Raw genomic sequence first — 27488 nt, 5'->3', positions numbered from 1 at the left:
CATGATCGTACCGTAAGTCTGGGACTGCCACCATGGACATGATTAATATTAATTAAATATGAGTTTTACCATACTGGTTCTCACGCATAGGATGTGCAATTGATATTACTCCAGAGAATGCAACCTCGGAATATTCATAAATCAATTCACTGAACTACATATAAATGTTGATACATGTTACCACGTGACAATACTTTCGAACTTGCATCAAAAGACAAATTTTAAGAACAGATTAGCCATTTAACTTGCTTTTAAGCATTTGGAGCATTATGTGCCTTACTTTTTTCTTTCCTTTTTTAAGTGGAATAATTTGGACATTATCCACAATCAGCTTATCTTTCGTTCGTTCGTTCGTTTAAAGATTTCCTGCACCTATAGTGCAAGCCGAGGAATACATTAGCCCGGTCAGTGGGGTGTGGGCTGACTTAAAAAATAGTAAGGGGGAAGACAGGGGCCTGGGGATTGCCCAGCACACACGCCCTGTCTAAGCATGCAATTTAAGGAGTGCAGCGGAGAACCTGAGACAAGCTGGCATTGAGTGTGTCATTGTCGGCACTGAGTGGTGGCTGGGAGCAGTCGAAGTAAAGTCGTATTGTTGAGGTTTATTAATATTCCTTAATACACTGGGATACTATCAGTGATTAATAGTGAGATCCATGGAACTACTGTCTGTCTCACTCCTGTTCATTCTTGCAACATTCGTGGCCTTTCCTCTATTTTTTTCTGTTGAGCACCATCTCTCTCTTCCTCTAAACCTCACCTCAGGCTTACTGCGACTCATCTGTATGAGGCGACTGATAACAGACCATCTCTGTTTCCTCTTACTTTCTCTATACCCACTTTAAAGCCAAAAAGTGGCTGGGCTGTTGTGTATGTGTATGCGGCAACATATCTTGCCCTCGTGTTTCTGAACTTGAATCATCTGAAATCATTACTCCCTGACTTTGACTATCCTGTCATTCTTTGACTAAATATATCTGCGTTGTGTACTTATCCCCTTATTCAACTGAATATGAAAAATTCTTGGCCTATCTTACTTCTAAGGTGGAATACATCCTATCGGACTCTCCATTCTCTGATATCCCCATTGTAGATTATTTCACTGTTTACCACCACCTTTAGCTCTTCTCTCCTTTCTCTGATCCTATTGGAAAGCAAACCCATATCTCTTCTATCCGTGATGATCTAGAGCAGCTTGTACAGCACTCTACCAGTATCCTTGGCCTCTTTCGTACAACTATTCCATCTGCTTGCATTATTAATCTTGTCTCTCCGTTGCGTTCCTCTGATCACAACTTTATCACCTTAACCTTTCCTATTACTCCAGCAAGGCCTGTGGACACTCCCAAGAAGCGGTGACTGTGGCACTTTCGAGCTGCTGAATGAGAGACCCTCAGGCAGTACTTCCTTGATTTTCCTTGGAGCGATTATTGCTTCCATGGTCAAGAGCAATCTGAGTGTGCCTCGCGCATTATGGAGGTTATTCACCTAGGCATAGAAGCATACATTCCTTACCTTTCTCTTATCCTGTGATTAATAAAAAATAAAAATAAAAAGCTTGGTTTAACTCATCTTTGTTCTAATACTGTCCACAACAAGAAGAAGGCCTACAAAAAGTAGTGGAACCAACCCACCTTGAATATCATCTCTTTTATGTCTGTCACTTTGCTAAAACCTTTCTAAGAAGTTTACTTCATCATCCTTCCCTCCTCATTTCCACTCTGATGGCTCAGTAGCTGTTGCTTATACTCCTTGCTCAGACTTTCTCCTCCAGTTCCACCTTAGACGATTCCGGTACATTCCTCACTTCCTCCCTCACACCTCATGACTAACATTAAATTTCTTCAACTGATGTACTTTCTGTCCTCACGGGCCTCAGTACTAACAGGGCATATAAGCTGGATAGATTTCCTCCTGTTGTCCTCAAGAACTGTCTTTACACCCTGCCTAGGTAAACTTTTTTTTGCCTTTATCTCTTAACATGTCCATTTCCTTTATGCTGGAAGTTTGCTCTAATTCAGGCTGTTCCAAAGAAGGATGACTATTCACTGTTCTGACTATCGCCCATTTGCTTTAAGATCCTGTATTTCTAAATTTTGCAATCATTAACATAAAGTAAAAGAAATAAGTACCTTTCCTATCAAAACCTTTCTAATTGCCAGTATGGGGTCTGCAACATTGCTCTACTGGCAATCTTCTCATATTCCATTCAGGCTACTTTTCGTCCTTCTCTCAGGACTTTGAAGAATGCACTGTCTGCACTTGACGTCTCAAAGGCTTTCAGGCAAGTCTGGCATAATTCTTAAACTTCCAAATTGCCTTCTTACGGTGTGTTATTCTATTTGTAATTTCATCTCTGGCTTGCATTCCGGTCGTTCTATAGCTCAATTTGGATCTGGCGACCGTTCATCTTCTAGGGATATCAATAGTGGTGTTCTTCCGGACTCTGTCCTATCACCAACTCTCTTCTTTCTATTCATCAATGGCCTTCTAAGCTGTAGGTCTAGCCTTATCCACTCATATGCTGATGACTCCACCCTTCATCATTCCATTCGTTTCTCACAACGTCCATCTCAGTTGTTTCTTCAACAAACAAGGGATGAGGATATGGCACACCTAATATCTGAGTGAAAGATGATGATTGGAGGTGTCAACTTAAAGAAAACCAAGCAACTAAGGAAGTCATTAAACGAAAAACAGAATCTCAAGAAAGAATTGCTAACTCCAAGAGAAAACTCGCATATGACCACAATTCTCCCGCTACTTCTGACAATGACTCCGATGAATGTCATGATTCTCCTCTTCAACATTCCCCTGATGAGAAGACACAAATTTGCATTGAAGCCACCAAACCTTCAGCTACTAGCTCAAAAGCTATGAGAAAAATTCATCTTCCCACTCTAGCTACAGAAGCTGGTAGACACCATATCTCAGATAGGAGTGCAGCTGCTCTGGCATCAGCACTTCTTGAAGATGTTGGGATGATTTCTGAGGGAGATAAATCTCTCATAATTGACAAAAACAAGATAAGGCGAGAACGAGGTAACATCAGAAAAACACTTGACACCAACTGCACAGATTCGCTGGTGGGACTATACTTTGATGGAAGAAAAGATAAGACAAGAGTAAATGTGAAAAAAGATGGGACATATTATGCCGAGACCATCACTGAAGAATATTTATCTCTCATTGCTGAATCATGATCAAAATACTTGTCACACGTAACTGTCCCAAATGGAAGATCTCAGGCAATTTTGAATAGTATTTTAAAATGCTTACAAGCAAAAGGCATCCAAATGGATTCCCTGGCAGCAGTTGGATGTGATGGCACTAATGTGAATACTGGTGTTCATAGGGGAATAATTCGGTTACTTGAACTCCATTTAGAACGCCCCCTTCAGTGGCTGGTATGTCTCTTACATACGAGTATTAACGAGTTGCCACTGCGTCATTTTACGGCACACATTGATGATGTTACAAAGGACCAAGTGTATTTTCTGGTGCAGTTGGGAAAGCACTGCATAACTGTGAACACAAGCCAGTTTTGCAGTTTGAACCAATTACTGCAGAAGATACCCTACCAGACATAAACAAAGTGAAGGATCTCAGCAAGGATCAGAGGTATCTTTATGAAATATGCCAAGCAGTATCATCAGGTATTTGTCCCAAACATCTGGAAAACCGTAATCCGGGTCCAGTATCTCATTCTCAATGGGTGACAACAGGCAACAGAAGTCTTCGGTTGTAAATGAGTGTTCAAAATCCCTCCCATGAGTTATGTATTTTGGCAACCTATGTGAGAAGAGCTTATACACCAGTATGGTTTCACATCAAAACAGGATCCAGGTGTAATAATGGACCTAGACACTTCTTCAGACTAGTGAAATTTTCTCGTTTTCTAGAAGGCAAAGCAAAGTAGATAGTTTACGATGTGCTAAGCCGCAATGCATATTATGCCCATCCAGAAAATATGCTGATTGCAATGTTGACTGATGGGAGAACAGCTGTGAGAGAGCTAGCACTGAGAAGAATTCTAGCAGCACTCACTCCACAAAAGAACTGTGAACAGCACAATATTAGACAGTTCAAAGTTCCAACCATCAACTTCAACGCACAGGACTGCACTGACCTCATACAGTAGATCGGACTGAATGTGAAAGGATGGAGCCTCCACTAACAAAAGCAATGCATGATGATGACCTTCAACTCTGCCTCAGATATGGAACAGAGTCTGCTGATTTCGAAATGAAATTGCCATGCCACACTCAAGCTGTCGAGAGGTGTGTCAAATCAGTGACCGAAGCTTCTGCATCTGTCTGCGGTGAGGAAAGAAGGGATGGCAAAATCAAAGCAACAATACAGTCTCAGAGTATTATGGGTATTCTCGACTCCAAGAAAAATTATAAAGTAAATATGAAGGAGTAGTTGAAATTTAGACTGCCACAGTGACAATAAATATACAAAAGTGCCCAAGGCAGGGTGGTTGGGAGGGCATGGGTGGAGCTCGGCATGCAATCACCTCCTCGTGGTGAGCTCTAGGTGATAGGTCCTTAGGTCCTATCAGCTGAGAGTTGCATACATGGAAAAAGGGAAAAAAAAAAAGAGGTAAATTAAGTATAACTACTTATCATTACGCAGTTAACAAGAAAGAAAACGTACGGGGCTAGAACTCATATTATTGGCAAAAAACATAAAACTGGGGCAGTGGAAGGTATGTTAGTAAGAAGCTCATAGTTTAAAATTTTCATTAGTAATATAAAAGGCATCTCTTGCCACCCTAGCCTTTCAAAAATTCAGAAATGAAAATCCATCACGTACGGGGCTGGAACTCATATTATTGGCAAAAAACATATAAATTTAAACCACTTGGGGTAGTGGCAGATATGTTACTAGGAAGCTCATATTTTACAATTTTCATTACTAATATAAAAGGCATCTTTCGCAACCCTAGCCCTTTAAAAAATCCGGAAATAAAATTCATCACCTATAGAAGCGACCCACCCTAATATATATATATATATATATATATATATATATATATATATATATATATATATATATATATATATATATATATATATATATATATATATATATATATATATATATATATATATATGGCAGATTTTACACTTTAAATCTACTGCCCCCAGATGATTTTATTCATCTGAAGACTGATTCTTCTAACTGAAGTGGTTAGATAGCATTCATTAACCTGTTCATTGTAAGACATCTACCCTAAGTTAAATCAAATCTTCCAATGATACCAGCATGAATAGAATTAATACATCCTCGTGGTGACGGGCCCGAGAAGTGATAAAACAGAAATCGAGGGACGCCAATGAGTGGGGTATACAGACGCAGTATACCATTCAAATGTAGTGTCCAGGACACAAGTTAGCTTAATATTGCACTTCTCCTACTTCCTACTTCATCTGTTGACTGATATACCTAAAAGAGGCTTGATATATTTCTCTCCCAGTGAATTATTTATTTTTATTTGATGCGTAAAGAAGGAACACGATGGACATAACCTAACTTTGAAATACATGCAATGTAGCTACTGCCAGGTGTTGTGTCTGTACAGTACCTAACTTTAAAATTTAAGTAACCCTCTGCATGTAGTATTTAACGTACTTTCCTTTTCTTTGCAAGTATGTAAAGGAAGTAATTGTACCGTGAGGTAATGTAATTTAAACTTTGTAGCAAATAGTGATAGTAGTTGAATTCTGCCCTTTTTTTTTTTTTTTTTTTTTTTCTTCTCGGCTTAGGCGCCTCGTAACACCACCTGGGCAGTTTCCTTTACGTCTAGCATGTTACTAAATTATTGCATGCTGCTTATGCATCTTGTACATCAAGGAATGTTGCACTCGTGATAATCTGTTTATCTACAGTATATACCTAGGCTGCTTCCCCCAAGGAAAGGGAGGTAGCCGAGACAGGACGACACACTCCCCATTTACTCATCCATTCAAACACATTCATTCGCATCTTAGCCCCAAAGGGGAGAAGGGATAGATCCTCACTGCACCACACTGCACAAGGGTCAACGGCGCAGTGCAATCAGTGACATCCGCAGCAGGACCCTACAGCAGAGCTGGTTTACCCTGCCACATCATAATAGACCCATCCCCTTATCTGCACCTGACCTGACTAGCTGATCAGACCAAATGCGGGAGAGTATCCCCTCAGGGCTGCGTCATCATTTATTCATTCATAATTTCTCTCCATTTATTTCTGTCACACACAGCCACTCTTCCTTGCTCAACAGACATCCCTCTCGCATCGAGCGCTCTCTACACACTGTCCATCCATCCTATTCGTGGTCTCCCTCTCAGCCTTACACCTCTCACATCAGATTTAGTCATATTTTTCACCATTTACTCATTATCCATTCTTTCCATATCCCAACCATCGCAATACCCTTTGCTCAACTCTACCAGCCATCTCCCGAACAACTCCAATTCTTCGCACTTCATCATTTTGCACTCAATCCATACGTATCACTCCATACATACTCCTCAGACACCTCATCTCCATTACATTCAAACTTTTCCTCTCTGCTACACCCATATTCATTGTTTCAGCCCCATATAACGCAGTCGGTACCACAACACCCTCATACAGCCTTCTCTTTACATCCATTCTAAGCGAACGACATCTAAACACTTTTTTCATTTCTCCCAGCACCTTACCTACTTCATTCATTCTAAACTTCACTTCTGCATCTATCTTCCATCCACAGCAACATGTGACCCTAAATATTTAAAACACTCTACCTCTTCAAGCAACTTACCATTCAAAACTATATTCATCCTCCTACCATCTACCAACCTCTTACACTTCATCACTTTACTCTTATTCTCATTTATTTTCAATTTCCTCCTATCACACACCCTTCCAAACTCCTCTGCCAACTGTCTCAATCTCTCTTCTGAATCAGCCGCCAGTGCAGTATCATCTGCAAACAGCAGCTGCTTCAGATTCCACTCTCCACCATCAACATTCACCAGACTCAGACCTCCACTTAAAACTCTTGCATTCACCTCCCTTACAACACCATCCATATAAATATTGAACATCCAAGGCGACATCACACATCCCTGTCGCAGCCCCACTCTCACGGGAAACCAATCACTCACAGGATTTCCCACTCTTACACACGCTCGACTATTTACATAAAAACTTTTCACCCCTTTTAGTAACCTACCATCAACTCCATACAATCTTCAAACAGTTCACAAAGCCTCCCTATCAATTCTATCATACGCTTTCTCTAAATCCATGATTGCCCAAAACACATTCTTGCCTTTCGCTAAATACTTATCACACACTTGTCTCACAGCGAACACCTGATCCATGCATCCCCTCCCTCGCCAAAAGCGACACTGCTCAACACCAATCACTCCCTCTGTACCCTCTCTTAACTCTCATAATTAACACTCTACTGTACCATACACCTTACCTACAACACTCAACAGACTTATACCCCTAAAGCTAGTACATGCATACTTATCACCCTTGCCTTTGTACAACGGGACCACACAAGCACTTGCCCAGTCAACTGGCACCATACCTTTCACAAAGCAACAGTCTTACTAACCAGTCAACAATAGTCACTCCACCAACCTTCAGGCATTCCACAGCACACCCATCCATATCTGAAGCTTTCCCTGTTTTCATCTCCTTTACTGCCTTCTCCACTTCCTCCTTCGTGATCAAAGAATCATTCAACTCTCGCAACACATTTAGTCCTTGCACCCTTCCATCTGCCACAATCTCAGCCACCCATTCCTCCTCTACATTTAACAATCTTTCAAAATACTCTGCCCATCTCTTCCTTACTGCATCCATCTTGATTAACATCCTTCCATCGTCTGCTTTTATTCGCTCCTCCTTCCCAGACTCTCCCTTTCGCACCCTTTTAACCTCCTTCCAGATCATTTTCTTATTCTGTTGAAAATTCTCAGTCACCCGCCTACCCCACCTCTAATCTGCTGCCACTTCAGCATCACGCACAGCCCTTCTCGCCCTATTTTTCTTTTCCTTATACCTCTCATATGATACCTCATCCTTTCTCTGCAGCCACACTTCATATGCACGTCTCTTCTCAGCCACGGCCATACTTACTTCCTCGCACCACTGTTCACTTCCTTTTCTTACACCACCACACACACGTCTCACACCACACACCTCTTCTGCATGCCCCACCACAGCACTCTTAAACAACTGCCATTCCTCCTCCACACTGCTAGTTTCCTGATCTTTCACTGCGTTCCACTCAACTTTCAATTTCTCCTGATACTCTATCATTTTCTCTCTTTTATCCAACTCACTCACTTTCAAAACCTCCCTGCCACACCTAACCCTCTTAGCTCTCACCCATCTCTTACCTACTCTTAACTTTCCCTCCACCAGGTAGTGGTCAGACATACCTCCACCCTCCCCTCTCAGAACTCTCACATCCAACAATCTTCCTATTACATTTCTAGACACAACCACATAGTCCATCAATGCTTTATCCACAAGCATTCCAACCTCCTGTCTCACCCATATATACTTATAAATATCTTTCTTCTCAAACAGCGTATTTCCAATCACCATCTCTCGCTCAACACACATCCCTATCATTCATTCCCCATTTTCATTTCTTCCAGGCACACCATGCATACCAACTACACCTTCAACTGCTAAATTTCCCACTCTAGCATTCAGATCTCCCATCATTACCACATTCACATTCGCTCCAAAATTCTACAGACACTCATCAACATCATTCCAGAAAGACTCCCCCTCTTCTTCATCCCTTTCACTATCAGGCCCATATGCACTCATAACCACCCACAACTCATGTTCAAACTTCGCTTTCACCCACATCAGTCTCGATGACACCTCCTTCCATTCAATCACACACTGCTGTACTTCCGGACTCACTAACAAGGCCACACCTTCTCTTGCCCTTCCTCTATCAACACCTGACAATCTTCCATTCACACTTCCAAACATAGACTCACCCTTCCCTTTCATCTTCGTTTCACTCAGAGCTAACACATCCAACTTTCTTCTCACAAGCATTCTCCTACCTGCCTTTTAGCCTCAATCGTACTACATCCAGGCACATTCATAGACCCAATCTTCAGGGTACGGGGGGGATATCAGACAGAGAGGTGTCATAAAATTCCTAAAGCTGACATCACATGGCCCATTTATCGAACAGCACTATAGGATGTGTAAAAGTGAAATCAAGACTTTCTTAATACGAACAACTGACCGCACTTATTCTCTGAATCTGATTTTAGGATAATTTAAAGCTTATGGTGGAGGTCTTGTAGTGAAAATTTTAGTTGCGACAATGTCTATTTCCTCCATTTTAAAAACTTCCCTAAGCTGTCTAAAATCTTACATAAATAACAGGTATGAAAATGAAAGGTGCGTCATCGAAATGACAAGATGTCTTGGGGACGGGCATTCTGAGCGAGTTATCGTGGACAAATATAACCTCCCATACTTCTTAATTAATTGTGTACACGGGCATCGAACTTTTTCATCAGCAGCAGTATTTGAATATGATTTTTTGGTCCATCGTTTATATTTAGTAAAATAAAAACGAGGGATGTGAAGCAAGTTATGTAAATGTATTCTGCGCGCACACACACACACACACATTTCACCTATCTATCTATCTATCCATATATGGCATGTATTGATAGAACTGCAGAATAGCAAAGAGAAGAACTGAAAAATGCAGGGATCGTACCTACCAATGTTCGTATCCGACTTCTAAGATAAAGAGGTTTACCGAACAGAAAACTAATATTTCAGTCTTCTTATGTTGTTAATTTGCTTTTCTTTTTCTTTGGTACTTTGTTATATTAATATCCATTCAAATTTAAATGTAAGTGTTTAGTATCTGCATGTGAGAAACACAGCATAATAGACAAGCAATTTTATGCACAACCAAGAAGCTCTCTGAGAATGCACCATCCGCGTCCTGCAAATGGACTAAGAAGAGAATATTTGACTTTGCGAAACGACCTTGATCATCGACACAGTGTTTTCAAATTATATTACTTCTTTCTGGGCTGAATATAATTTTCGGGACTAGGACTGGTCCAAATCGATTCTGAATTGTTTGGATTTACCTCGCCCTTCATCCTTAACCTCTAAACAATTGATCTCAAAATGTAAGATGTTCACCTATGTTTAATCTTCAGTCGCTAAACGAAAGCTGGTTAAAATGTAATAAAGTCTGTTTAAGATATAGAATTGAATATTTGACCTTGCCCCGTGAAGTTGACCTTTGATGGATTGATCTCAAAGTAGGATCACCTCATATTTGCTAAAAGTTTGGTCTAAAACAGATTTTAAAATTTTTAAACTGACACTATATATATATATATATATATATATATATATATATATATATATATATATATATATATTATATATATATATATATATATATATATATATATATATATATATATATATATATATATATATATATATATATATATATATATATATATATATATATATATCCGATTGGATCCCAGGGGTGCTGGGCGAGGCATGGCACTGAGTGGGTACTAAGCGTACCGCCCTCCGCCTATCGGCTCATAGTCGCGAAGCTCATAGGTCCCCACCCGGGGGTTCCCTATTTTATAAGGACTTGAAAAATCCCAGTTCTGTCCAATATTCCGGACACTGGGCTCCAATGGGATATATATACCGTATGTGTGTGTGTGTGTGTGTGTGTGTGTGTGTGTGTGTGTGTGTGTGTGTGTGTGTGTCCATTCCCACGACTGATTCTCAACGGTCCTAAGATGGACTGAATAAAATTTATCGTATTATTTTCTTCACACACACACACACACACACACACACACACACACACACACACACACACACACACACACCAGTTGAATCTGACCTTGCCTGAGGGCTTGGTCCTGAACCGAGTATTCTTACTACCGAATCCCTTCTTCCTTGCCTTACCCTTAACTCTTCAATAAAACCTGGTCTAAATCGGATCAGAACACTTCATGCGAAAGTTGTCATGCCACAGTTGCCTTAGGTATTTCTCTGTGGCCTCAACTTTGGCTGACTGATCCCAAAATAGAATAACTTCGAGCTTACCTAACAGAGAAACATTCCACAAACATTGGTTTAATTTGAGTAAAAGCTTTTATAACTGATAATGACATGTGGCTCTGTCTTTAACTATTGAACTCTAAAACAAAATGTCACCTCCTCGGCATATCCTCAGCTCTTTCACCAAATTTATTCGAGATCAGAATAAAACTATTTTGAACTCGACAGGAGTAGAACTTTGACCATGGCTTTGACTCAGATCTTTTACAAACTGTTCTCATAATGGACTCAATTCTCGTTCCTCTTCTTTATTCCATCCACTAAATTTCTTGTAAATTGGATCAAAACTGCTTAAGTTGACCTTAACGTGTGACGTTGATCTTTGTTCAACAGTTCTAAAAAACAATAGGTCTACCACTTAGCTTACCTTTTACCCATTCACCATATTTGTTTAAAATCGAATAAAACCGTTTGGGTTATTTGTACAGACACATTCAAAATAACACACACACACACACACACACACACACATACATATTGCATTCCTCGGGCTATTGCATGCACGGGTGTATTAAGCTTTGATAAGTACAGGTAACATAAAACAGTGCTGAAGAGCACGAGGAAGAGGAGACAAGAAAAGTAGACATCTTAATTATACAACTTGCTGTTGGAAGCGAACGTGAAGGATGGTCTGTTGGTTTGTCAAAACTATTTAGCCCTTATCTGCGATATCTTTTCCAATCTATCTATCTATGCGTGCTTGTTCATAGATTATACTCTGGTATAAGTCATATTATCAAATCAAGAAGGGGCAAACGCCACGGGGAACTTAGGCACAATCACCCTCCGACTCCACTCAAGCGGGTCCCTTTGTGCAACCCTCCTGGCAGCGACTCTTACCCCTCTAAGTATCTTCCAACAGGAGTGATCGATCTGCTTCAGTCGTGAGTTACAGTATGTGGCCTTCCCCTTGGCCTCCTCCACCTTGGGTTAACTCGTTCAAAGACCACTCTGTGAGCAGCATCAGCCTCGGGAAAGCAGGCCACATGCTGGAGTTGGCGATGATGTGTTATGAGGGTAACAGGCCTCGATTCAGTCTCATGGAGCAGTTGCTCGTTATGCACCTGGTTGTATCAGCGATATCCCATGATCCTGTGAAGGCACTTAGAAAAAAAAAAAAGAGTCAATTCATTGCTTCAAGTCACTGCTTAGTGTCCATGTCTGACAGCCATAATGTAAGACTGGGAGCACCAGCGCCTTCAAGATGTGAAATTTCGTCCATCTACACCAATTATGACAGAGCCAAATACCTAAACTGAGTGAATCCATAACCCCGTAAAGCCACAGCATAGCGATGAGAGATCTCACTGTCTGATCTGCCATTGTTTTGGACCATACTACCAAGATAAATCAACGTTTCTAAGACTTCTGTATCCTCACCACATGCTTCAACAAACTGAACTGCATTATCCAACAAGTCACTAAATGCCTGGACCGTGGTCTTAGGCCAGGAGACCTATAATGCCAGTTGCTTCACATTCTTGTGAATTCTTCGAGGGCACTCCATACTATCTCCACTGACTCCACTAGAATAATTGCATCGGTTACCTTGAAATTGCCAATTGATACCCCACAGTGACTTCAACTCACAGCCTGGTCCAGTAACCAATCCATACCATCAGTGAGTCACTTTTTGTGGCATCCCACGGAATGCATAGGGAATTGATGAACTTTCTACCAATATCTGTCTCTTGCCCTCTCCTTCAGGTCGCACCAATACTTTTCCCCGGCTTCTCTTTCTATTGTGCCCAACCAGGTTTCCCTCGGCCTACCTCTGCCTCATCTTCCCCTAGCAGTACTCTCTGGCACATCCTGTATTAAACTGCCTTTTTTTTATATATATATATATAAATGTGCTCCAGCCATTTCCAACGAGACATATTCATCAACTGGTTCCACTCTCGTCATATAACTCTGTCCTAACACTTTACCCCAAGTATCCTTCTCAGTATTTTATTATCAAAACCTAATACTTTCTAATCTGTTGCAACTATACCATGACTCATGCCCATAAAATAAAATTGGTCTAATCATGGATTTGTAAATTTTTACTTTAGTATGTAATGAAAGCATAGTACAGTATTATTCATACAGATTTTAACATTCCAACAGCTTGCCGACCTGTCTAATCCTCCTCTCAGTTTCACTGTTTAATGATCCACTAGATCTGTTTGATCTATACATGTGTTGAAGTGTGAGGGCAATGACACATCTCAGCCATACATCAGAACTGCTGGGAAGAAGCTGGATGTTCCCCACCCCTCACTTGACAGCACTCTCACTGTCTGAGTACAAGTTTGCAGTCAGTTGGGTTATCCCTGCGGGGATTCCAGGGAGTCGCAGGAGTTCTCATACTACCTCCTGATTTAGTGAGTCAAACGCTTTCTTGAGATCCACATAGGCTGCTAGCAGACATTGTCGAAACTCAAGACAGCATTCCACAAGAACTCGAAAAACTAGGATTCGGTCAACAGTGGCCCTCTCGGGCGTGAATCTGGATTACTCAGGCCTCTGAAACTTCAGCAAACGGTCCACGACACTCATCAGGAGAATTTGAGTGAGAACTTTGCCTGGCATACTGAGCACTGTAGTACCATGGCAGGGACTAAAGTCATGCTAGTTTCCTTTTCTTTTCTAGATAGGGGTGACCAAACCTTTTTGTCCAGTCAGAAGGAATGATACCAGTCTGCCAAACGGCTTCTATGACTGCATGTAACCCCCTGATCATGGCTTCGCCCCCGGCTTTGATCAGTTCTACTGGGATGTCATTAATACCAGATGCTCTACCACTTTTCAAACTAGCCGCCACCTTCTTGATTTCATCTAGAGAAGGCATGGCTTCGTCAATTGGTGAGACAGCAATCAATGGTTGTACACCAACTGATGGAAGCTCTCCACTGGGAGGTTCAGCCATATACAGCTGTTCAAAGAACTCGGCTGAATGAGCTCTATACTCACTTGCCCCAGACATGAGCCATCCATTTGCTGTCCGAACAGAGTTAACATGAGAGGTGTGTCTGGAATGAAGCTTCTTCAGGGCTCGGTAGGTGGGTCGAAGGTCATTTGCATGAAAACGGCCTTCCACCTCCTCAGCAATCTCCCTGACAGACCTGTCCTTGTCCCTCCTCAGTGAAACTCATGTCCTTCAGTACAAAAGTCTGTGCTGTTCCCAATCCCCACCTAGTCTGGCAGCATGACTCTCCTCAGTAATATTGTGGTCAGTGTCCCCTACTCGATGATTCCTCTCCTTGATCTCAGGCAGTCGTCAGTACACTCATCAGCTGCTGCCAAGGTAGCTCGGTTAAAGGTATCTCATCGTTTAGCAGGATCCTCAACAGTACTGAGCACTGCAAACCTATTTTAGACTGCCACTTTATACTTATATGCACACTCCTCATCCCTGAGTTTCTCAAGAAAGAACCTTTTTTGGTGAAATCTTGAAAATCTCCCAGTTTTGGTTCACAGCCATTGAGTAACAACAAGTCTGTGATCAGAGCAAAGAACTCTGAACTACTGAAAACCCTGCTTTTCTGAAGGATGCTCCAGCGAGTACTAACGAGAATGTGATCAATCTCCATAGCAACCCCTTCGGTATTAGGATACCAAGTCCAGCAGTGAAGATTTGGCCACTAGAACCGGGATCCAGCAGTTCTTAACTTACGGGATTTTGCGAAATCCAGAAGATAACAACTATTGGAGTTCCTGGCTCCAGAACCATGGGGACCTACACTAACCCTGAAGCCCTCATGTCAGTGCTGGTAACTGCTTAAAAATCGTTCAAGACCAGGAGTGCATCCCGCTAGGGGCACTGTTCCACAACAGAGCCAAGTTTGGTGTAGAATAGCTCTTTCTCTTCAAGATCACTCATCTTAGTTAAAGTGAACACTGCAATAAAAGAGATGAAGCCCAAGGAGTGCTTCATTCTCACCAGCACTATACACTCATCACAGGAGTAACCCTGTTGACACAAGAGACATGGTAAGCAGCAGTTTCGACCCAGTGACACCCCTAAGATGGGCACCATCATCACAGCCAGACCAGTAGTATGTGTAACTGTTGCTACTGATCTCACAATGCCCGGGCCACCTCTTTTCAGAGAAACCAGCTATGCTGACCCCCAATCGCCCCACCTCTTGTGACATCAAAGGCAGTCGATCATCCTTTGAAAGGCTTAAGAACATTCCAAGCCCCAACCTGCAGTGCCTTCCGAAGGTTATAGCCACACATGGAGCCTCAGGCCTGCATGTCCTCTGCACCACCTCGCTGAGAATCAAAAGCAGGGTCTGGGCTAGGAGGTCACTTCCCCATTATCTGCATACTGGGATCCTGTAGGCTTTACCCAGCAACCATCATGGTGGTGCCAACATGACAGGGCCCAAAGAGCCCTGCCAGGCCGGCATCCAACGGAGGACCCCCTGTCAAATTGGGTCAGGGTCTGGCAGCACACACTGGCCCCCATCTCTCTTCCTTCTCTTATTTCACAAAAGTTTGTTTTTTAACAGGGAAAGGACTCAAAACCCACTCCAACCTCCAAAGTCTGGGAAGGGCTCACCACTAGCCTATGGACAGGGGCGTGGAATCCCTGTCTATAGCTATCCAGGTTTTACCCCAGAGTTATCGTTCTCCTAGATGGATTGATAACCAAGGCTATTGAGCTCCACCTACCCTACGAGATGGCTGTTGGGATAAATTGCTCATCCGCCCTTTGACAGGTCTTCTTTTTCATCCTGCAGGGTATTTAGTCAACCTTCGCACTGGCCTAGACCAGTGGGGATGCCGGTTTAATCACCAACAATCCAACCATGAAACAGGTAGTACTGGATTACATTGTACCAGCAGCAGATATATATATATATATATATATATATATATATATATATATATATATACACACAGTATGTGTGTGTGCGTGAGTGTGTATGCTTAGGCTATTTGAAGCCCCTATAGCCACAGTCCCTGATTTCTGTACGAGTATGTGACCTACAGCGACAGAACTGTGAGGAAAGCTACCACCAAGAAATTTTGCCCCCATTTCTGGTACCTTTGTAAGACCTTAGTGATTTTTGGTCTTTTTGATCCACAAGTACCTGGTGACATGAAGAGGGCCATGGTTTTAGGCTTGTAGTACCACAAACATCGAAAACGTCCCCATTCTCAGATACAGCCGGATCCAACTCCTGCGATCGTGAAAAGAGGAACTTGGGTGATTTTGCCATGAAGTCCATGAAGCTTCTTGACAGCCTCAGGATGCAGTGGGGCTTACGCCATTAGAATGGAGAGTAGTGGGAGGTGCTACCAGAGCTTGAAGAAGCCCTCCTGACCAACTAGGACATCACATTGGTCAATGGCTTTGCAGAGAGAGAACTGTCCCTGAGGAGTACAATGCCTTTCTTAACAAGAGTGAAGACCAGTAGCAGGTCCTCCTGCATGTTGTTCTGAGCACGGGAAGAGGTTCCAGAAAACTACCAAGACCACCTTAATGACCATGAAAGCCAGGTGACAGTGAGTGACAGATGGGCCCACATGAGACACCTCCCCCCTTTGAGGGGCTTATACTTTCTACATACTGTACAGCACAAGTGAGCTGGAATCTGATTGTTCCACGTGTGGTACCCCTAAAGATTGTTCAAATGCTACCAAAATTTTCTTACATTCATGGATCATTTGAAGGTGTGAGGGTACATAAATCACGGTTTGTAAATTTTATTGTATAACTGATACCACCAAGATATAAATAAATAAATAAACATAATAATAAATAAACACACACACACACACACACACACACACATATATATATATATATATATATATATATATATATATATATATATATATATATATATATAAGGAAATGCTGAAGCGCTGAGGCCACTCTGTAAGAAGGAAGAGGGCAGGTTCACAATGGTTTCCTGTACATTGGATATAGATGCTTTCACGCAAAAACGGTCACAAAGCCCAGTTCTAAGCTAATGTTTCAAGGAGTCTGACGCACTGATTTTGCCAGCTGAGGACAGGTGGAATTGGTAACACTGCGCAATGCTCTCGGGCGGTGATTGATCAATTCTCATTGTGTTTGAACGTGCTCCAACCTTACTTTGTATTGCAACCAAAACCCTCATTTATATGTAAGGTACAGGATTATACAGATACAAATTAAAGCAATCATATTTTTAATGATAAATATGTGCCATTTAAATTATTAGAGATAAACCTGAATGACACTGATAAAATTAAGTCTCAGCTGGATGCATAATAACACAGTTAGTTATTGTGGCGGGAATTCAGACGTTCATAGCAAGGAAGGGCCTGGCCACAGGCAAAAATGATCTAAACTGTGCATGCGCCAGAGTCTTGTCGCTGATTGGCCCATGTTTTCTCTCAGCTGGCAGATGTAAACAACAGAATTTTAAGGAAATGCAATAGTAGAAACTAACAAAATTTAGCACCTTTTGCTTGTCACAGCTTTAGATGGGTAGGCTATTATAATATTATTGTACTGTCTAACACTAACACACAGCTTCGGAAACTTGGAAGTATATTTCCATTAGTAATCGACGATTTATGAATGAATTTGATAATCATGTTGCAAATGATAGGTTTGGATTTGAGTGGTCAGATTGGCTTAGAATATATATTTTTTCTTGGCAACAAAAATTCTTAAGCTAAATATCTTATGCGCGTTTCTCTTAGCCTAGCATATTCTACAGGAGCTAGGGCTTGTTTTTGTTATTCTGGTTTTAGTGTCTAATCTGCGGAATATGAGGTTTTACCCTATAGGCTTATATTGTTACATGTTTTTATGTCATTCTTTTATATTTTCTTGTGTATCTGGATGTTTCTTACAGTAGATTACATAGGATAGGTTAGTATGAGTAATATTTTTATCATTTTTGACAGAAATGAATGTCAGCTTTGAACTAATCACAGTATGAAACATTAAAAAAAATTAAAGTAAAGCTTCAAAGTGAGTTGGGTGTAGTTTTGGAAATTTACCCTTTTAGTATTCGATGGTTTATGAACGAATTTGATAATCGTGTTGCAAACGACAGGTTTGGACTTGAGTTTCTCTTAGCCTATTCTACAGGAGCTGGGACTTGTTTTTGTTATTCTGGTTTTAGTGTCTAATCTGCGGAATATGAGCTTTTATCCTATATACTGATATATTCACACCTACAATAACGACTTGCCTTTGCAGCAGACTAAGTGGACATGCCTTGATGCAGGGGTAAAGGCATAAGAAATGGCCATCATTTAGAAATTTCGTTATTAGTGGAAATATGAACATTTTTGTTTGTTTTGTAATGTGATATTAACTTGTGTATTCAGCCCTCAGGCTGCCTTCCCCTGAAGAGGGGAGAGCTTTGAAGGGAAGGACTTGGCCACAGGCAAAACATGCGCCAGCTAAGAGAAATCACGGCCCAATCAGCGACGAGACTCTCTGGCGCATGCGCAATTTAGATGATTTTTGCCTGCAGCCAGTCCCTTCCCATAGCAAGGTGGTTCCGAGGTCCTGTGAAGGCTCGAATGTTTTTCCCACCACTGCTACAGTGTCAGTGTCTACACCATGCCCTTCATTACCTCATCTACTAATATACAATCTTACCCTAGATATACTTAGTTTATCTTCTAAAAATTATGATTTGTGTAAGCACACACACACACACACACACACACACACACACACACATCTCACTGGAACCAAAACATGCAATTCTCAAGATACTGTACATATGCATTTCCATTACCTTCATAGGTAACAGTAGCTTTAAAAATCTACATTCATGCATGTATTCATAGTCAGATTCAGTAAAATTATTTTTTACATTAATAAGTTTGGTGTTTGATTTTCCTGAACATTTTCATAAATATCATAAGAGACAGACAGACAGACACCCTCTTCCTGGTCACCATGCACCCTCTCCTCAAGCATGATGTATCTCTGTCCCCTGAACAGAGAAGCCGGGAAAGTAATGGATTACATCATTGTAGAATGAACTGAATATTTGTTAATGGTGGAAAATAAGATAAAAGCAAACCCCATGAGAAAATAATACTTGAACTATGGTGCTATAATAAAACCGTGTGCAGTGTGAACGAAATTATATTTAATAAAATGACAATTAAAACAAATAAATCAGTTGCTGACTGTCGTTCGTATGCGTCCAATTGTAACTTTATTTAGTTTTGTTATCAACATTATTCGGGTTTATCTCTAATGATTTAAAACACACATATTTATCATTAAAGCTATAATTGCTTTAATCTATATCTGTATAATCCAGTATCCTATAGATAAATGAAGACTTTGGTTGCAATACAAAGTCGATTTGGTGCACAATCAAACACAAAGGGAATTGCCCAAACACCGCCTGAGAGCATCGTGCAGTGTTACCAATAACACCTGTCCTCAGCTGGTTTCAGGGAGTCTGACGCACTGATTTCAGTGCGTCAGACACCCTGAAACCGACTATAAAAGATCCCAAATCCAGTGCAAAACTACTCGCAAACTCTTGCTGACCTTCGTAGGAGTCGCAAAATCGAACCACAAAAATGTGGATTGTGAGCTTCATTCTTTCTTCTTCTTCAGTCATAACTCCAAAATAAAAAGTCGTACACGAACGTACGATACACCAAAAGTTTCTTGTTAAGTGTAGATGTTCGTTTTCATGTTTAGAGAAGCCTCCAGGCTACGGTTCCCGAGTTACGACCTGAAAACAGCATCACTGCCACCCCTAAGTATGCCATTTCGCGCAATACTGGTTAGCTACAGCTCACCTACAGTTAAAGAACGAACCAAAATACTGTTATGAAGGGGAATTTGCCAGTTAGGTAGTCTCGTACCTTCGAGACGTTTCTGGAAACGTAAGTTTCGGTACGAGTTACAGAGTTGCCAGTTTGTCTGCTGTTTGTGAGCTTAGTTATTTCATAAGTTATGCATCAGTTTTTGTGCTCTTGTTCTTTATAATGTTTTATTTAAGTGATTGCTTGTTAAAGTATGTAATTTAAGTTCGTATGGTAAATTATTTAGAGTATTATGTAATTTAAGACAACACTGGCATGCTCTGGGCTGTTTCCGAGTTGGCAACTGTTGCCCGTCGAGAGTAAACACGAAGTTTCGAGAGTAGGCAAGGTTATATAAGATGGGGGTAGAGACTGTTACAAGTTTAGTTGGGTTTCAGGTCAGATTGTGTGAAGTGCAGTCGATTTCTGGTGCAGTGTCAGTGAAGACAGTATACTTTCAGTAATGATAAAAACAGTGGCAAACAGTGACGAATTATTGAAGTTTGTATATCACTGGAACTTGAGAAAACAGTGAAGTGTCAAGCATTATGTGGAATTACTGTCAGTGAACATTATTTTCGGTACTTGTGTAATAAGTACTGGGAAGCATTAAGTGTACTAAGAGTGAAGTGTTGTTAAGCATTAAGTGTACTTGCAATCAGTAAAGTGTGTATAGCTCCAGTGCCTGTGAGAACAGTTAAGTTGGAAATCATTAAGTGGAATTACTTGGAAAATACAGACAGTGAACTTTAAGGAGTCAGTTTTTTTTTTTTCGCCTCAGCTGATGATATGTACTGTACACCTAAGGCTGACCATAGGAAGAACAACTCACTGGGCAACGTCCTTCCTATACAGTACTACTGCTGTTGGAGCCTGTGGCAGTGTGGGATGAGGATGTAACACTGGTGTCAGGAGTGGGATTATTATTTCAGGGCTGCAGTGAGTCTAACCTTCGACATGGAAGCAGAAGGTGTGAAGACAAGATCTCGAGCAGGGCAGGAGGAGGAAATTTCCCTGGCGACAAGTGTACAGCTATTACAAGCACAAAGTGCCCAATCACAGGCCCAAAGTGAAAAACAGGAAGAATTCAGGAACGAAATAAAAGAACTAATACAGGCACATACTAAAGAACTCAAAGAACAATTTCAGGTACAAGTTGTACAACTGAAGCCACAGAGTGAACAACTAAAGGCACAACGTGAAGAACAAAAAGAGCGATATGGACAACTTCAAGAAGCATCAGAGGAGCAACAAAAGGAATTACAACCGAGGGTGCAAGGACAGCTAGATGCATTCATGGAGGAAATGAAGGAAGAACAGGAACAATTGAAGAAAGAGGTATAGGCTACACTGAGCTACAGCAGCAGAAGTATGAGGTAAGCAATAATGTGACCGAGTGCAAACAACATGTAGATGAACAGTTGAAGACAATTAGTGAGGAAATAGTAACGGAGTGCAAACAGCATGTGGACAACCAGCTTAAGACTGGTGAGGGAATTGTGATAGAGTGCAGACAGCATGTAGATAACCAGTTGAAGCATGTAGTTGACCATGTGAAGATAATTAATGAGAAAATGGAAGCTGTAGAGAAATATTGCACTGCTGAGCCTCAGGTTAGTGTACAGAGAGCATATGAAAGGAGTAGACAGTGGATGGTGAATCTTGGTGGATCCCAGGCATCTGGAAATGGCATTACAGGGTTGAATAATCAGAATGCAGAAGTTTTAAGTCCTGGCCTTAATTATGATGTCCCAGTTTTTAGGCCCCACACCAGTGAAGTGCATGGCTGTAATGGGGATCCAATTAAGAAGAAACCTCAGGAATTTGATGGTAGAGTATCTTGGGAAGCTTACTGTGCACAGTTTAAGTTACTTGCAGATAAGAATGGTTGGGATGATAAGAGGAAGGCTGTAGAATACCCCACCACTGAAGAAATGCAAGAGAACCTTGATAAATGGTGTGCGAGAAGACAGAAGGACAGACGATATGCAGCGTAGTAGGAATGGGAATCGTAGGAAGAAATGCTGCTGTACTGTAGTGACGGGGCCGGCGTCAGACGTAGAAGACCTGGGGAGGATGCAGATGGAGGATGCAGATTTGCAACCGGTGCTGGAGTGGCTGCAGCAGAGCACAGTGCAACCATCATGGGGAGGAGTTTCCAGGTTGGGCCCTGTGACCAGGAGCTGCTGGAGTCAGTGGGACCTTCTTCGTTGCAACGGACTACTGGAGCATCAGTGAGAGACGCCCAATGGCCTCAGCAAGTGCTGGCAACTGGTGGTTCTGAAGAAGATGAGGTCTGAGATCTTGGATAAGTCCCATAACCAAATCACTAGTGGGCACCTGGGAGTAAAGACAATTCTAAGCCAGCTGCGACACAAGTTCTACTGGATTGGCATATGTTAGAATGTTGGGGAGTGGTGTGATGTGTGCTGTGCCAAGAAGTGATCCAAGAAATGTGGTTGCGCCCCTCTCCAGCTGTACCAAGTGGGTGCACCGATGGAAAGAGTCACGGTGGACAATGCTGGACCTCTGCCACTCACTGAAAGAGGAAACCGGTATATATGTGTCGCCATGGACTACTTCATAAAGTCGCCAGAAGCCTATGCTATCCCTGATCAAGAGGCTGTGACTGTTGCTCAAGTGTTGGTTGATCAGTTTTTCTGTCATTTTAGGATGCCACATGAACTACATTCAGACCGAGGTAGAAACTTCGAGTCTGCTGTATTCCATGAGTGTTGCAAGTTACTAGGGATCAAGAAGACCAGGACGACCACCCTAAGGCCACAGTCAGATGGGATGATGGAGAAATTCAACTGGACCCTTGGACAAGAACTGACCAAGTACTGCATTGATGGAAAAACAGACTGGGACCAGAAATTACCTGCTTTGCTGATGGCATATCGGTCTGCATCCCATGAGTCTACCGGCTACACCCCTGTGAAACTGATGCTGGGCCACGAGTTATGCTTACCAGTTGACTTGTTGATGGGAAGACCACCTGGAGAAGAGCTGCCTACAGACACCAATGGCTATGCGAAGCACCTTCGGGAAAGACTGGCTTAGGTACATCATCAAGTGCGAGGAGCCCTCAAATTTTCAGAAGTGATGAAGTCCAAGTATGATGCCGAGGCAAGTGAGGTCAGCTTGAAGGATGGTGACCAAGTTTGGTTATACAATCCACAGTGAAAGAAGGGACAATCACCAATGCTGCAAAGCCCACGGGACGGGCCTTACATTGTGGTGGACCGCCTATCAGACGTAACGTATCGGATTCGGGGAGGCAGGAAGTCTCGCCCAAAGATGGTACACGTGAACCGTCTGTGGCAGAACCATGGGCCAGGACAGTATAGCTGGGACATCTTCAAGGAATCGTGCTCACCCACAGCCGAGGATGTTGAGGAGGACCAAAGAGCTGAAGTTCAAGAGGATGGTGACAGATCCTCAAGAGAAAAAGTGAATCAGGAAGAGGACCAAGACCTTCCTGGAGGAGTGGACTGTATGGAGGAGCAAGGACATCATTGGAAGCGGCACAGAAGAAGACCTGATAATTTGAAAGATTTTTTGTGTCTATAGTTAAATGTTTCATTAGGATTAAGATTTATATTTGTATATATTGTGCAGTTTTGTCGGGATGACAAAGAACTAGGGATGGGATAGTGTTATGAAGGGGGATTTGCCAGCTAGGTAGTCTCGTACCTTCGAGACGTTTCTGGTACCGTAAGTTCCGGCACGAGTCATCAGAGTTGCCAGTTTGTCTGCTATTTGTGAGCTTAGTTATTTTGTAAGTTATGCATCAGTTTTTGTGCTCTTTATCTTTATAATGTTTTATTGAAGTGACTGCTTGTTAAATTATGTAATTTAAGGTCGTATGGTAAATGATTTAGAGTGTTATGTAATGTAAGTCAATACTGGCATGTTTTGGGCTGTTTCTGAGTTGGCAACTGTTGCCCGTCGAGAGTAAACACGAAGTTTCGAGAGTAATGCAAGCTTACATATGATAGGGTAGAGATTATTACAAGTTTAGTCGGGTTTCAGGTCAGTTTTCTGTGAAGTGCAGTTGGTTTGGTGAAGTGTCAGTGATGATTGTATACTTTCGGTACTTGTAAAATCAGTGGCAAACAGTGACGAGTTATTGAAGTTTGAATATCATTGGAACTTGAGAATACAGTGAAGTGTCAAGCATTTAGTGGAATTACTGCCAGTGAATATTATTACTTGTGTAATAAGTATTGGCAAGCATTAAGTGTACTAAGAGTGAAGTGTTGTTAAGCATTAAGTGTACTTGCAATCAGTAAAGTGTGTATAGCTCCAGTGCTTGTGAGAACAGTGAAGAGAAGTTGGAAATCATTAAGTAGAATTACTTGGAAAATAAAAACAGTGAACTGTAAGGAACCAGTGTTTATTTTCACCTCAGCTGATCTTGTGTACTGTACACCTAAGGCTGACCATAGGAAGAACAACTCACTGGGCAACGTCCTTCCTGTACTGTACTGCTGCTGTTGGAGCCTGTGGCAGTGTGGGACGAGGATGTAAGAATACTTATTTTCATTGGCAGGAACCCTCGCTTTAGTCTTTCAGTATGCTATGCATGTAATCCTCCAAACCTTACACTTACCGTACTTTATGCATAATTATACTTCCACAAAAAGATCGCAAACGAGAAATTGAAGATTTTACTCTAAAATGAGTGTTAAGAAGTAGGAATGGCAAAAGTGCACAGATAAAAGATAAAACAAGAACAGAAACAAGATAGCATTCAGGATGGAAGGGGATTGGGAGACCTATATCCATTACTACATTCCACCAGCTACAAGTCTGTGGCTAAAGTGTGGAATGTGATGATAAGTAAAGGTCTCCAAATCTCCTATCATGAATGCTCTCTTGTTTCTGCACTCTTTTCATCTCTTATCTGTGCGCTTTTGCCATTCCCACTTCTTAGCAATCAGTTTAGAAGAAATTATTATTATTTTTTTTCTCTCTCATTACATACACACACACACACACACACACACACACACACACACACACATATATATATATATATATATATATATATATATATATATATATATATATATATATATATATGAGGTTATGCAGCGTGATAAAAATAAGTGGGAGAGGGATTAGATACAATTTCCATTCGCACCTTCATCAGAAGGCTCCCACTCATGCAGAGAAACACCGTCGTGGAGGTAACAAGAATTAACCAGTTTAATATCGGTATTTCAACGCATATGAAGCCCAAACGAGTAGGTTCCAAGTTTATCATCCTGAACTCACAGGTAAGTGAAAAACCTTCTTAAACCATACATGCCAGGTGGCCGAGGTCATTCAGTCAAATTATTAATGAAATATGACAGACATGCAGATAGACAAATAAGCCTCATGCTTTTGTGTAAGCGGCGAGGTAAACCAGAGAATCTGTTTTGTTACTGTGTTGCCTGCTTCACCGCTCCCCATCCCCTTCAGCAACCCTCTAATCTCCTCCCACTTCCTCTCTTTAGTTCCCCTATATCCTCTCGCCCATGCACTTTTCCTTTGTACCTCCTCCCACTCATTCCACTCCCACATCCCGCTTTTCTAGACCCTTCCTCATCTCTCTCCTTTACTTTTCTCACATTCACATTTCCTTTCTAGTAATTTCTCTACTTCACACCCACTCCTTGTATCCACTCTATCGGCTCTATCCCACTCCCTCTTCACCTACAACCCTCCACTTCCCCCTCACTTCTATAGACCTTCCTCCATCCATTTCTTTCACTCATTTTCCCATCCCCCTTCATCACTCGCCTTCCCATTTTACCTCCACCCGCTACTGTTTCCCCCTTTAGTTCTTCTCTTACACGCATTTTTCTCTTCCTCATTCTCTTGCGCTCCCCTTTCCCTTAACTCTTTCCCCTCTCCTACTCCTCTCCAGTACCTCCGTTCCAATCCAACAATCTCCTCCCTTATTCTCCTCGCTTCTTTATTCCCCTTGCCCCCTTTCCCATCCCCTTTATACCATTTATGTCGTTCTCCCCTCTTACCACCATTTATTCTCCTCGCCACCTTCCCGTACCATTCTTTTTTTCACCCCTCCTATCCTCTTATCACTCCCCCCTCTCCACTGTGGCCCATACCTTCCCTTTCCATTTTGGCCCATATCTTCCTCTTCCATTTTGGCCCATACCCTCCCCCTTTTTCATCAATTTCCACCCACATAAGACCACCCCCTCTTTCCGTCCCCTTTTATTTACATTATTTCACTCGTCTTCCTTTTCCATTCCTTCCCTCTTCTTCCCTTCTGTCTCTCGTTGATATTCATATCTCCTTTCGCTCCCTTTCTCCTATTTATGATGCCACTTCCCCCCTATTTTCCTCTCCCCTCATTCATTCTTCCCCGACTCCCATATTTCCTACCTATCCCTTCGTCCTCTTCCACTCTCTTCCTTCTGCCCCTAGTCAGTTTAGGGTCAACCATTCCTTACCTTATCCCCTCTTCTTCTCCCTCCTCCCATTTAAATTACGGCTACCCATTTACTTTCCCCTCCATTCCTTCTTCATCCCATCTCTCGTCCTCCCTTCACCCCCCTCGTCACATTTACGCCATACCCCCCCTGCCTTCTCACTCTCCCCCTACTTCCCCTTGCCGGACACAAGTGGTTTATTATTCAGGAGTTAAAGCAGAAGAACCCTAACAAAGCAGTACGGGCAGACACGCTAATTTACGGCCTTACTGTTTTTCCCTTGGTTTGCTTTTTTTACATAATTTACCTTGTTTACAGCGGTTTATTATTTTTCTTTTACTCTCTTTTGCTTTTCCTTTTTCACTTGCGTTAGATATGGCTATACAATCTCTGTCAGTCCGGTGATTATATTATTCAATTAAGTTATGAATTTTTTTTCGAACAGGGAAAGTGAGATATAGCTCACATCTCCCATTTGATCCTCTATAAGCTGACTAAAATCGCATAGTAGGAGAATGAATTAATACAGTAATACGCCACCCTTTTATAGTGGTTAAAGGTATATATTGTTTGTTTAGCTTGCAGCAGTGGCAGACATTGCTGATTTACATATGTGATTTATTTCTCCTATATTATTTTTTTTTCTAACATTTTCATCAGAGAAAGACTGGATCAATTCACAGCTTTAGCTTTGTCTTAATTTGTTCATTATCACATTATTTTAGCTTTCACACAATCTATTCTCTTTATATTTGTTTGTAGTTGTGGCCGCGAATGACAATTTACACTTTTAATTAATACATTGATATATTCCACTAATATAAATTGTTTGACGCAGAGCTACTTTAAATTATTTAGTTTCCCCTCTGATTGATTTTTATGTATGATAAATTATGTTGTTTGTACAAGTAATTTTTTATTATGTTTAGTCATTTCTTTCAGGCTTGACACTTCTTGTAATTTCTTCTTTATGTGATATGTGTGCCAGCGAGGCTTACAATACAAATGGCATTATTAAATATGTGCTTTCTTGTTATACTGTTTGTTTGAAATGAAGGCAAACCAGGCTAATTAACAGCCCTAATTTATCAACGATTATCT

The sequence above is a fragment of the Coenobita brevimanus genome, chromosome 101 (genome assembly GCF_032717465.1).
Source record: "Coenobita brevimanus isolate Jiangsu-jjx chromosome 101, ASM3271746v2, whole genome shotgun sequence".
NCBI classification, from domain to species: Eukaryota; Metazoa; Arthropoda; class Malacostraca; order Decapoda; family Coenobitidae; genus Coenobita; species Coenobita brevimanus.
This window is presented reverse-complemented; position numbering follows the sequence as displayed.